The sequence below is a fragment of the Helianthus annuus genome, chromosome 2 (assembly GCF_002127325.2).
Source record: "Helianthus annuus cultivar XRQ/B chromosome 2, HanXRQr2.0-SUNRISE, whole genome shotgun sequence".
Classification (NCBI taxonomy): domain Eukaryota; kingdom Viridiplantae; phylum Streptophyta; class Magnoliopsida; order Asterales; family Asteraceae; genus Helianthus; species Helianthus annuus.
In genome coordinates, this window is record NC_035434.2 from 131,800,863 (window position 1) to 131,814,861 (window position 13,999).

Here is a 13,999-nt window from a genome sequence, read left to right on the forward strand (position 1 = left end):
TTATGCCAAAAATGCCATTAAATTAATAAAAAGCTTTCATTTTACGATATTGAGCATAACTCTTATTTCAGACCATGAACTGATGTCAAATTTTTAGGACATGTTTATAAATCAGTAATAAAGGTTTTTGTCCTCTCACATTTTCAAAAATCTCGTTTTTATATAAAAAGGGCATAATGGTCAACTTTTAAGCATTTACGGAAACATGCAAATGAATCGGATTAATAAGGAACCATAATGTATAATCTTAGAGGGTTATAATATCATGTAATATGGTCCTAAAGAAACCCTAAGGCATATCTAAACTAAGCTAAATCGGGTCAGAACTAAAAGTCAAAGCAAAAGTATACTTTTGCGACTTTCGATTGTGAACCGAGCCTAATCTCAGAATTGTCGGGTTGAACATGCCTAAACATGTTCTTATATTATTTACCAAGTTATTTTAGTGTTAAAACATGTTCCATAACCTCTGCATTATCAGTTATGAAATAATTTGTAAAAACTAATTCTGTTGACTTTTTATTAATAAGTTTGACCCGACAATTGACCAAGTAAATGTGATAATTAGGAGGTGCCCTTTTAAGGGTTTATTACCTACATAATTACCAACACATAGCCACTTTCAATTTGAATAATGGTTAGACCGTTAGTGATTAATCACTAAGTCAAAGCTTAATTACGACAACTTTGACTTTCGGTCATTAAGCTAATAAACTTAAACTTAGGAAGCTAAGAACACTTACTAGAGTACTTAGCACGAATTTGGAACTTCACAAAACTTCCTTTAGCTCCAGGAGGCTTCAGATAGAGAGTAGTGAAGTAAAATTCAAAGTGTGCAAATGAACAAGAACAAGACAAGGCCTTATATAGAAACTTTGATGCATCAAGATCAATCCATATGTCCCTATGTCGCTTTCAGATGTTCCCAGGTGTCCCTAATGCATGAAAAACCATTGGCTCAGACCCTGGTATCGAAATTTAGCATGAAAAGGTGGTGGAACTGGCTGAACATGCAGTTGTCCTTGTTTTTGTTCGCTGGCACTTCTCACGCGGGCCGCGTAAGACTCAAAGAGAGTCTACGCGGGCCGCGTGGCTCCTCTTTGACCGGAAAACAACTTTTAAACTTTGCAATTTTGGTCCCTGGTCCATATTAAGTTTATTTAACTTCTATTTATTGCACTTATGACCCCCATAGTTAACTTTTAAGGGCCTTGGGTCATATATTAACTCCGTTAAGCTCCCGGTTAGTTGTACGATCACCCGAAAAGTCTTGAATTGAAACGTTGACGCATTTGATCCTTATTTCTTGGAATTACCACTTTGTTTATTTATGTGCGTTGAAACTCCACGAATTTAAATATTCACGGAAGTATAAAGAAGTATGTCACACCCCCAAAATCCCACCTGCGGAGTACTACCGCTTGGAGGCGTGACTGACCAGGATCCAGCCACCAATCATACTGAACAAGCATATAAATAATCATAAAAGTTTAACCAATACGATTGGTGTTTCACAAAACTAAGTTTAAGTTGCAAGCGGAAGCATAAGTTTAAAGTTATAACATAAGTTCAAATGTTTTCAATAAAACATGACACGCAGCAATCCGTGTCCCACAACGACTCTCCTCCATGCAAGCTCCAGCTGAGTACCTATGGTCCTGCAAAGCATGTAGTAACGAGTCAACAACTAGTTGAGTGAGTTCACAGTTGGGTGTTTGTTTTAGTTATTTCAAAAACAGTTTCCTTTAACTGGCATCCTGCCGTGGGGGTTACCCCATAGTTTAAAAACGTGACTTGTTCATTCCCAGTTACTCTGGCATTCCAGCCGTGGGGGCTACCCCATGATAGTTATCAGGCATTTCGGCCGTGGGGCTACCCCCATGCGTACACTAGACTCGTTACCATATCGACTGCTGACTGTAGTCATGTTTATGTGCCCTGAAAACATCAATGTCTATCATCATTGACGTGCCCCAGATCCATTAGTTCACGCCCGTCCTCTGCGGCACGGTGTGAGGTTTGTCAGACCTAAATAGCGCTACCTAACTAATGACCCGCTCGCCATTGGCCCGGCGATTAGTCGATACAAAAAGGAGGGACTTCGTGATAGAGTTTTAGTCTAGTACGTGTTATCCGTCCATCCGGACGAGGAATCGCATTCCTGAACCACTGCCGTCCTACCCAAGGAGGACGAGGAACCCACGTTCCTTAACCCCGTTCCCAACCCAGGGAATCCCATGCTTTGTAGAGGGTGTGAACTCACCTTGGTTTGCTCGGTATTAACACAGAAGGGTCGATCAATTTGCAGGTAATCAATTAGGTCCTATCACAGATATTTTTCGTATCAGACTCAAGTCAAGCAGTGCACGAATATTCAACACGTATTGTTCACCGGTAATAATCATGGCAACACGTTTAACAGTAACAGTTCATAGTTATCATTCAAACACAATCCAAAGTCTAAGTATAAAGCCCGAACAGTTGGGCTCGTAGTAACAGGCCCAAACAACACACTAACAGTAGCACAGAAGTCCATAAGTCCGGCCCACTAACTTAGGCCCGTAACTAAGCAAGCCCACTAAGGGGTCTCGAGTCGCAACCGGACTCGCAAACGTGGTTTCGAGTCATGCTGTTTGTGTTGATCATGGGTGGTTGCGAGTCGCAACCTATGTCGCAACCGTGGTCTCGGCTTGTCATGTTTTGGTCTCGAGTCGCAACGGGACTCGTAACCTGTGTCGCAACCTATGGTCTCGGTTCATCATGCTGTGGTTGCGAGTCGCAACCAGGTGTTCTTGACTCGCAACCGGTGTCGTAACCTGGAGATTTCGAGTCGCAACCAGAGGTTCCGACTCCCCAACAGTTGCTGATTCTGCGCAGATCGTACTATCCAATAGAATTCATGCAGAAATATGTACCAGCCACTAAACATGTTTTGTTGTCTAAAATTTACTCAAAATGGATCAAACAATGCAGATTTGAAATATTCAACTCACATTCAAAGCATATTCAAGTAGTTCTTCACATATTCAAAGCACATTCATCAAGTTCCTCAAATATTCATGACATAAACAATTCTCATTCACCCATATTATGCATTTTCGGACAATAGCTATAACACCAAACTAGATATCAATACTCATCTTGCTAGCAACACATTCTTAACTAGGATTTGTCATTAACATAAACTAGTCCGATTTCATGAACATTTACATCCAATGGTTTAAGCTTCATTTAGACACAATTATCATAACTCTACATGCCATATATCCGAAATGAAGACATGTTAACCGATTTATCACCATTATACATGTAATATCATCATTTGACAACCAATAGCTATTTTCTATCAAGCAAACAAATCATTTTTCATGTGAAAACTTAGCAAGCAACATAATGTTATAACCATCAATCCAAACACCAAAACACAACATGAATCACTAACATTCAACAATAACATCAAGAAACACTAACCGGTTGATGGATTTCGAGGATGTGTGTGAGCTTCCAACCGATTGTGTGTGAGCCGATTCCAAGAGTCCAAACCGAAGTGAGGAGTGTGCTTGTGTCTCTAGGGTTTTAGTGAGAGAGAAGATAGGAGATTGTGTGTGTTGTGATGTTCAAAAATGACAAGGTTAACTAGGGTGTGATATATATATATGCTAGTTCAAGTGGTGCACCCTTAATGGGTTTCGGTTGAGGGTTTACGGCCCAAATGGCCCAACCGGCCAAAGGCCCAAACCGGTTACTATACACTCGAGACCTCATGGTCTCGAGTCGGGTTCCTTGTTATCGGGTTGGGTTCTCGGTTCACTTATAACACGTATATATATATATGCACACAAACAAGACACATTTCACATAAAAGGTTCGCGTTTATCATTAAGTTTAATCAGTCAACTAATCACATAACGTACAAACATGTTACATCGAGGCACAAGAAAGGTTCTAAATTTCGAGTTGTCACATCATCCCCAAGTTGAAAGAAATTTCGTCCCGAAATTTGATGGCACTCACTGAGGAAGCTAGTTAAGTTGCATGGTTTTCCCGGTTATCCTGGGGTGTCACATCCACCCCCCGTTGATCTGGAATTTCGTCCCGAAATTCCGTAGCTTCAGCCTCAGTAGCGGTTGTACTGTTCTCAAATAGTTGGGGATACTTTTGTTTCATCTGATCTTCGCGCTCCCAGGTGAACTCTGGGCCGCGACGTGAGTTCCAACGAACTCGAACGAGAGGTATTCTAGTGCTCTTGAGGACCTTAACATCCCGGTCCGTGATTTCGACTGGTTCCTCGACGAATTTCAACTGCTCGTCGATCGTAAGTTCCTTCAGAGGAACTACGTGGGTCTCATCTGACAGACACTTCTTCAGATTCGACACATGGAAAACGTTGTGAACTGCACCGAGTTCTGCTGGTAGGTTCAGTCTGTAGGCCACCTTGCCTATTTTCTCAATGATTTCGAAAGGTCCAACGTATCGTGGGTTAAGTTTGCCTCGTTTACCAAAACGAACCACACCCTTCCAGGGTGAAACTTTGAGTAATACCCGCTCCCCAACCTGGAGCTCAAGTGGTTTCCTGCCCTTATCGGCGTAGGCTTTCTGACGGTCTTGAGCGGCCGCCATGCGTTGTCGTATTTGAGCAATCCGCTCAGTAGTGTCTACCACATGTTCTGGACCAGTGATTTGACTATCCCCCACCTCTGCCCAACAGAGAGGTGACCGGCATTTACGTCCGTACAATGCCTCAAACGGAGCAGCTTTAATGCTGGTGTGGTAGCTGTTATTGTATGAAAATTCCACAAGTGGCAGATGCCTTTCCCAGCTGTTGCCAAAGTCGATTACACAAGCACGAAGCATGTCTTCTAATGTCTGGATAGTGCGCTCGGACTGCCCGTCCGTCTGTGGGTGATACGCTGTGCTCATATCTAATCGTGAGCCAAAGGACTTGTGCATTGCCTGCCACAGTTCCGAAGTAAAATGTGCATCTCGATCAGAGATGATAGAAGTGGGCACCCCGTGCCTCGAAACAACTTCCTTGAGATATATCTCCGCTAGAGTGGAGAATTTATCTGTTTCCTTGATTGCTAAAAAGTGTGCGGATTTCGTAAGTCGATCCACAATCACCCAGATAGTATCGTTTCCGCGCTGTGATCTAGGTAGGCCAGTAACGAAATCCATGGAAATTTGCTCCCATTTCCATTGTGGTATCTCTGGTTGTTGGAGTAGGCCTGAGGGTTTCTGATATTCTGTCTTGACTCGCGCACAAGTCAAACACTTGCTGACATAAGTTGCTATGTGGGCCTTCATGCTAGGCCACCAATACGTAGTCTTAATATCGTGGTACATCTTGTCCGAACCAGGGTGTACCGAGTAGCGAGATCTGTGCGCTTCATCCATCACAAGTTCTCGTAAGTCGCCATAGAGTGGGACCCAAATGCGTCCCGTTACGTAGTAAGCCCCGTCTTCCTTCTGCTCTAAGCGTTGTCTTGACCCGCGTAGGGCTTCGGCCCTTACGTTTTCTGGTTTCAGTGCTTCTATCTGAGCAGCTCGTATTTGCGAAGGTAGACTAGAATGGATCGTGAGTTGTAAAGCTCTTACGCGCTTAGGCGCAGTGTCCTTTCGACTCAGGGCGTCGGCCACAACATTGGCCTTGCCCGGGTGATACCTGATGGAGCACTCATAGTCGTTCAGCAGCTCGACCCATCGTCGTTGCCGCATATTCAGTTCCTTCTGCTTGAATATGTGCTCTAGACTTCTGTGGTCGGTGTAGATGGCGCACTTGGTTCCGTACAGGTAATGCCGCCATAACTTAAGTGCGAAAACAACAGCTCCCAGCTCCAAATCGTGTGTAGTATAGTTCTTCTCATGAACTTTGAGTTGGCGTGAGGCGTAGGCTATGACTTTATCTCGTTGCATCAATACACAACCAAGACCTTGAATTGATGCATCACAGTAAACCACAAAATCTTCTGTGCCCTCTGGCAGTGAAAGGATAGGTGCACTACAAAGTCTATCCTTTAGATGTTGAAAAGCTAACTCCTGCGCTTTTCCCCAATGATAAACAACGCCGTTCTGCGTTAACAAGGTGAGAGGCTGCGCGATCTTAGAAAAATCCTTAATGAATCTCCTGTAGTAACCTGCCAATCCCAAGAATTGGCGAATTTCCTTTGGTGTGCGGGGCGCAGGCCAGTTCTTAATAGAATCCACTTTGGATGGATCAACGTGAATCCCATCCTTGTTCACTACATGCCCCAGGAAATGGACTTCACGAAGCCAGAAGTCGCATTTCGAGAACTTTGCGTAAAGCTGTTCCTTCCGAAGGAGTTCCAGAATAAGTCGTAGATGCTGTTCGTGCTCCTCCTGACTCTTAGAATAGATCAGGATGTCGTCGATGAAGACTATAACAAACTTGTCCAGGTAAGGCTTGCACACTCGATTCATCAAATCCATGAAGACTGCGGGTGCGTTCGTCAGCCCAAACGGCATGACCAAAAACTCATAGTGCCCATATCGAGTTCTAAAGGCTGTCTTAGAGACATCCTCTTCTCGAACTCTCAACTGGTGATATCCCGATCTCAGATCGATCTTTGAATAGTAGCTCGACCCCTGCAACTGGTCGAACAAGTCGTCAATGCGCGGTAGAGGATAACGATTCTTCACAGTCACCTTGTTGAGTTCACGATAGTCGATACACATTCTGAAGGTACCGTCCTTCTTCTTCACAAAAAGTACTGGAGCTCCCCAAGGCGATGAGCTAGGACGAATGAAACCCTTATCCAAGAGTTCTTGTAGTTGCGTAGAGAGTTCCTCCAACTCTGATGGCGCTAAACGATAAGGTGCACGTGCTATAGGCGCAGCTCCAGGAGTTAGTTCAATCTGAAACTCGACTTGGCGATGGGGCGGAAGACCAGGTAATTCCTCAGGGAATACCTCAGGATAGTCTCGTACAACTGGATAATCTTCTAGCTTCTTCTCTTTCTCTGTGGTGTCAGTAACTAAAGCCAAAATCGCAGTGTGGCCCTTTCGTAAGCACTTCTGAGCCTTAAGAAGAGAGATGATGTTCTCAACAGCACTTCTCTTGTCGCCACGAATCATGAGAGGTTCACTACCTAAACCAGGAATACGAACGATCTTCTCGTTGCAAAGAATCTCTGCTCGGTGTTGGGATAACCAATCCATCCCAATGACAACGTCGAAACTACCCAAGACGATAGGGATAAGGTCAATAGAGAAGGTCTGGTTAGCGAGAATAAGTTGGCAACCTTTGACTACGTGTGAGGCCTCCAAACTCTTACCATTGGCTAGCTCTACAGTGTGCTTGTCACTCAGGGGTGTTGGAATACGCTTAAGCATTTTACTAACTTCTAGTGACACATAGCTAGTATCGGCACCCGAATCAAATAAGACTGTAACATAAAAGTCGTCGAGAAGGAACTTACCCGTCACCACGTTGGGATCATTCCTTGCTTCACCTTGGCCGATTACGAACACTCGTCCCCTAGCACCATTGTTGTTGTTGTTGTTCCCATTGTTGCCATTCCCCTGATTGTTGTTGTGATTGTTCTGGTTCAGTTGGGGACAATCTTTCTTGAAGTGGCCTTCAGCTCCACACTGAAAGCACCCTTTGTTGTTACCCTGCTGCTGTCGCTGGTTCTGTTGAGGTTGCTGACGATTCTGATTGGCGGGGTATGCGCTCCTGCAATCCTTTGCAACATGACCAGGCTTGTTGCACCGATGACAGTTGCCCCTGGTGCATGGCCCACTGTGGTGTAGGTTGCAACGATTGCATTTGGGGTGATTCCCCTTGTACCCACCATGACTTTGACCACCCGACGATTGCTGACTGGGGCTCTTGTGGTCGTCAGTCTTTCTCTGCTGAGACTGAGATTGCACAGAAGTTGAACCCTTGCTTGAAGTTCCATCCCATTTCCGTTTGTCCCCACTAGAGGTACCAGAAGTAGTTGCAGCACCTATGCGCTTTGGTAACTTGTTCTGCTCCACCGCTTGGTCAGTAAGACGGTGAGCCAACTGAACAACCTGCTGGATAGTAGTCAAATTTGCTGAAGTCACATGGCTTTGGATCTCTGGCACCAAGCCCTTGAGATAAAGTTCAATTCGCTTATACGGAGGGTCCACCATAGTAGGACACAACAAGGCAAGCTCATGCGATCTCTTAGTGTATGCCTCAATCTCTGACCCCGTCATCTTGAGATTGTAGAACTCATCTTCCAGCTTATGAATGTCGTCGCGACTGCAGTATTCCTCCTTAACCATTTCCTTGAAGTTTTCCCATGGGGTGGCGTTGGCAGCAACCAACCCCAGCATTTGCACTTGAGCATTCCACCACGTGAGGGCCAAACCCTCGAGAGTACCAGTAGCATACTTCACCCTGCGCGCTTCAGGGCATTCACACATTTCGAACACAGATTCTAGTTTCTCAAACCAGTGTAGGAGACCTACTGCTCCTTCAGTTCCGCTAAAAGTAGTGGGTCGGCAGTCCATAAAGGTCTTAAATGTGCACACCGGTGCCTGAGCATATGGACCTAAGGTAGGGGAAAGAAAGACAGAGTTTAACACAAAGGTGGGTTCACGAGAGTAGGATCCAAATGATCCTAGAACAAATTCGGACTGCAGGATATACCTCCTGCGGTTGCAGCTGCAAGCGCTGCGGCAACTCGCTCGTTGATCAAAGCCGTCAACTGGGCTTGTGTCATGTTAACGCGTCCAGACATGATTCTTTATAATAAGAGTAATACGTGTGAGAGAGGTTCGCGAAAGTACGATAGTAGGATAGAGTAAGCACGCACGTGTTCAAACAACAGTAGTTATACTAATCAAGCATACCATGAACAAGGTACTATGTAACTAACAAGTAGGCAATATACACATATCATATCACCTAGAATGTCGAGCCTTGCATGCGGAGTGAAGTGTCGTTGTGGACCGTTGAGCACTGTACCGGTTATAGTCTGGTTTTAACAAAAACGTTTCTCTTTTATTAAAACCAAGTTCACTATAACCAATGGCTCTGATACCAATCTGTCACACCCCCAAAATCCCACCTACGGAGTACTATCGCTTGGAGGCGTGACTGACCAGGATCCAGCCACCAATCATACTGAACAAGCATATAAATAATCATAAAAGTTTAACCAATACGATTGGTGTTTCACAAAACTAAGTTTAAGTTGCAAGCGGAAGCATAAGTTTAAAGTTATAACATAAGTTCAAATGTTTTCAATAAAACATGACACGCAGCAATCCGTGTCCCACAACGACTCTCCTCCATGCAAGCTCCAGCTGAGTACCTATGGTCCTGCAAAGCATGTAGTAACGAGTCAACAACTAGTTGAGTGAGTTCACAGTTGGGTGTTTGTTTTAGTTATTTCAAAAACAGTTTCCTTTAACTGGCATCCTGCCGTGGGGGTTACCCCATAGTTTAAAAACGTGACTTGTTCATTCCCAGTTACTCTGGCATTCCAGCCGTGGGGGCTACCCCATGATAGTTATCAGGCATTTCGGCCGTGGGGGCTACCCCCATGCGTACACTAGACTCGTTACCATATCGACTGCTGACTGTAGTCATGTTTATGTGCCCTGAAAACATCAATGTCTATCATCATTGACGTGCCCCAGATCCATTAGTTCACGCCCGTCCTCTGCGGCACGGTGTGAGGTTTGTCAGACCTAAATAGCGCTATCTAACTAATGACCCGCTCGCCATTGGCCCGGCGATTAGTCGATACAAAAAGGAGGGACTTCGTGATAGAGTTTTAGTCTAGTACGTGTTATCCGTCCATCCGGACGAGGAATCGCATTCCTGAACCACTGCCGTCCTACCCAAGGAGGACGAGGAACCCACGTTCCTTAACCCCGTTCCCAACCCAGGGAATCCCATGCTTTGTAGAGGGTGTGAACTCACCTTGGTTTGCTCGGTATTAACACAGAAGGGTCGATCAATTTGCAGGTAATCAATTAGGTCCTATCACAGATATTTTTCGTATCAGACTCAAGTCAAGCAGTGCACGAATATTCAACACGTATTGTTCACCGGTAATAATCATGGCAACACGTTTAACAGTAACAGTTCATAGTTATCATTCAAACACAATCCAAAGTCTAAGTATAAAGCCCGAACAGTTGGGCTCGTAGTAACAGGCCCAAACAACACACTAACAGTAGCACAGAAGTCCATAAGTCCGGCCCACTAACTTAGGCCCGTAACTAAGCAAGCCCACTAAGGGGTCTCGAGTCGCAACCGGACTCGCAAACGTGGTTTCGAGTCATGCTGTTTGTGTTGATCATGGGTGGTTGCGAGTCGCAACCTATGTCGCAACCGTGGTCTCGGCTTGTCATGTTTTGGTCTCGAGTCGCAACGGGACTCGTAACCTGTGTCGCAACCTATGGTCTCGGTTCATCATGCTGTGGTTGCGAGTCGCAACCAGGTGTTCTTGACTCGCAACCGGTGTCGTAACCTGGAGATTTCGAGTCGCAACCAGAGGTTCCGACTCCCCAACAGTTGCTGATTCTGCGCAGATCGTACTATCCAATAGAATTCATGCAGAAATATGTACCAGCCACTAAACATGTTTTGTTGTCTAAAATTTACTCAAAATGGATCAAACAATGCAGATTTGAAATATTCAACTCACATTCAAAGCATATTCAAGTAGTTCTTCACATATTCAAAGCACATTCATCAAGTTCCTCAAATATTCATGACATAAACAATTCTCATTCACCCATATTATGCATTTTCGGACAATAGCTATAACACCAAACTAGATATCAATACTCATCTTGCTAGCAACACATTCTTAACTAGGATTTGTCATTAACATAAACTAGTCCGATTTCATGAACATTTACATCCAATGGTTTAAGCTTCATTTAGACACAATTATCATAACTCTACATGCCATATATCCGAAATGAAGACATGTTAACCGATTTATCACCATTATACATGTAATATCATCATTTGACAACCAATAGCTATTTTCTATCAAGCAAACAAATCATTTTTCATGTGAAAACTTAGCAAGCAACATAATGTTATAACCATCAATCCAAACACCAAAACACAACATGAATCACTAACATTCAACAATAACATCAAGAAACACTAACCGGTTGATGGATTTCGAGGATGTGTGTGAGCTTCCAACCGATTGTGTGTGAGCCGATTCCAAGAGTCCAAACCGAAGTGAGGAGTGTGCTTGTGTCTCTAGGGTTTTAGTGAGAGAGAAGATAGGAGAGTGTGTGTGTTGTGATGTTCAAAAATGACAAGGTTAACTAGGGTGTGATATATATATATGCTAGTTCAAGTGGTGCACCCTTAATGGGTTTCGGTTGAGGGTTTACGGCCCAAATGGCCCAACCGGCCAAAGGCCCAAACCGGTTACTATACACTCGAGACCTCATGGTCTCGAGTCGGGTTCCTTGTTCTCGGGTTGGGTTCTCGGTTCACTTATAACACGTATATATATATATGCACACAAACAAGACACATTTCACATAAAAGGTTCGCGTTTATCATTAAGTTTAATCAGTCAACTAATCACATAACGTACAAACATGTTACATCGAGGCACAAGAAAGGTTCTAAATTTCGAGTTGTCACAAAGTATTACAAAGCCTCAGAAATGTTAAAAGGTCACTCAGAGGTAACTTTAAACATGTTGACACATTTAACCCTTATGCTTTGTAAACTTTTCAATTTAAGCACAAACTACTTTCTATGTTCGATATTTTATTCGTTAAAGAATACGAATGTCGTGTGAGGTCAATCAGAGGCTCAAGAATGGCATGTTGACACTTTGGATCCCTTTACTTACATATTTACATTGTTTGACAATTTTAGTCCCTCAGAATCAATTCCTTACACATTTAAAGTCCATGACACGTGTCCTTATTATATTGGACATGATTTTATGAGGTGCTACACATGGGTTTGAAGTTTTCAAGGATGTCACACTCATCAGACCATGTGGGTTTAAATTGGTATTTCTCAATTTCCTCAAAAGTTGAGGACCCCACAGATCTTTCCAAAGTGATCTTGTTACGAAGTTTATCAGTTATTTTAACCTCTTGGCCATCCTTGTTTGTGGGTATGATTTCAACAGAACCAGCTTGATTTGCAGCAGTGTTTTCAACATGGTCATTTTTTCTAAAGCCTATGCCAAATTTTACATTACTTTCAAGCTGTTTTTCAAGCATAATTTCATAACCTTTGAAGGATTCCACCCATTTTTCACAAGTGATTTGGGTGGCTTCCAACTCCTTTTTGCAAACTTGATATTTTTCTATCATTGTTTGGAGTTGGTCCTTAATTATGCTATGCTCTTATTTGAGACTGCAGATTTCATTGTCTTTTTCAGCCAATTTGTTTTTCATTTCTTTTAATGACTTTTCAAATTGAACTTCATCATTTAGCACTCTATCCATGAGGTTTTCATTTACCTCTTTAATGTTAGCAAATGCTATGATGCATTTGTCTGAACACAGATTTTTAAGAACCTGAGGTGATACCTTAGCTGCAGCCATCATGGCACAGTCACAAGCATGCTCTTTCTCATCAGCCACCTTCTCTTCCTTTTCACCATGTTTCTTCTCTTCTTCTTCAGACCAGGGGTCAGACAGTGGTTCTAACAGGGGTTCTGAACTTTCTCCCAACAGTATTTCACCAGCAACAACAGTAACCACTGCTTCAACAATTTCATCCACTGTTTCAGCACTTGACTGTCCTTCTTCAGCTTCCAACCCTTCTGGTATTGTCTCCAATGCTACAAAACAATATTCATCACTAGGAACAACATCATTAGCATATACAGCAAAATTTTCATCTCCTAGTTCATCAGGTAAGCTGCTCCAGTCAACAAAGCCTTGTGTGAAGAAGCTTTGCTGATCTGATTGAACCATTGTTGGTGCAGCTTGTTGAGGTGCAACTGGTTGCACCTGAACCTGAGGGACAGGGGCTTGGACATACTGAATTTGAGGAACAGTGGTTTGGACATACTGCACAGGAAAAAGGGTTCCAGGGTTTGCAAAATGAGCAGTGTTTACATGGGCAGCAGAGGTATAATGGGAATACTGCACAGTGCCTTGGTTATTTTGTGGTCTAGAACTAGGGTGAGTGACAATAGGTCCATTTGTTTGACTCCTACATTCCCTAGCAAAGTGACCTAACCTGTTGCACTTGTAGCATTTAATTTTTGACTTATCCAACCCTACTTTTAGATTCCTATGCAACCCTGGGAATTTTCTCCCTATCCTTTTGTAAAATTTGTTGGTTCTAACACTCAGCAGTGCAAGTTGGTGTAATATGTCCATTTCCTCTAAGTCAGTTGGATCAAAATGCTGAAGGTCATTGAGTTCAAAGCATAGATTGTTAGAGTTCTAGCTTTCTCCATTTGCTGTGAAAGCATAACTGGATGAGTGGGGATCAGAGTTGAAGTTTCCACCAGCAGTTATATCAATAAAATGATCATAACTTTGATCCTTACTACTGCCAGACTCTTCCTGACCCAGAAGAGCTGTGTTGCCAAATGAGTAGTCATCTGCAACTTTGCCAGACTCTTGCAACTTCCTTTTTCTGGTTTAACTCCCTTCATAGGTCAGGAGTCTACCATGAAGTTGGGTCAGGGTCAGATCTTTGAACTAAACAGAATTTCTGGTCACAAAAGCAATTGTATCCCATTTTTCAGGCAGTGATCTAAGAAACCTGCTATTTTGTGTTGATTTAGCAAATTCAACATTAACAAGTCTTAGCTCACTAATAAGACAACTGAATCGCTCAAACTGTTGTGTTAATATTTCACCCTTAACGTGACAAAAGGTTTCATACTGCTGATTCAAAATTTCCCTGTTATTTTCAATCACTTCTTCAGTCCCCCCAAATTGTTCCTTAAGTGCATCCCATAATTCCTTGGCACTGTTATAGTGTAACAGTCCAGCATAAATTTCGTTGGGTAATACAGATGCAACAATGCTAAATGCCTTG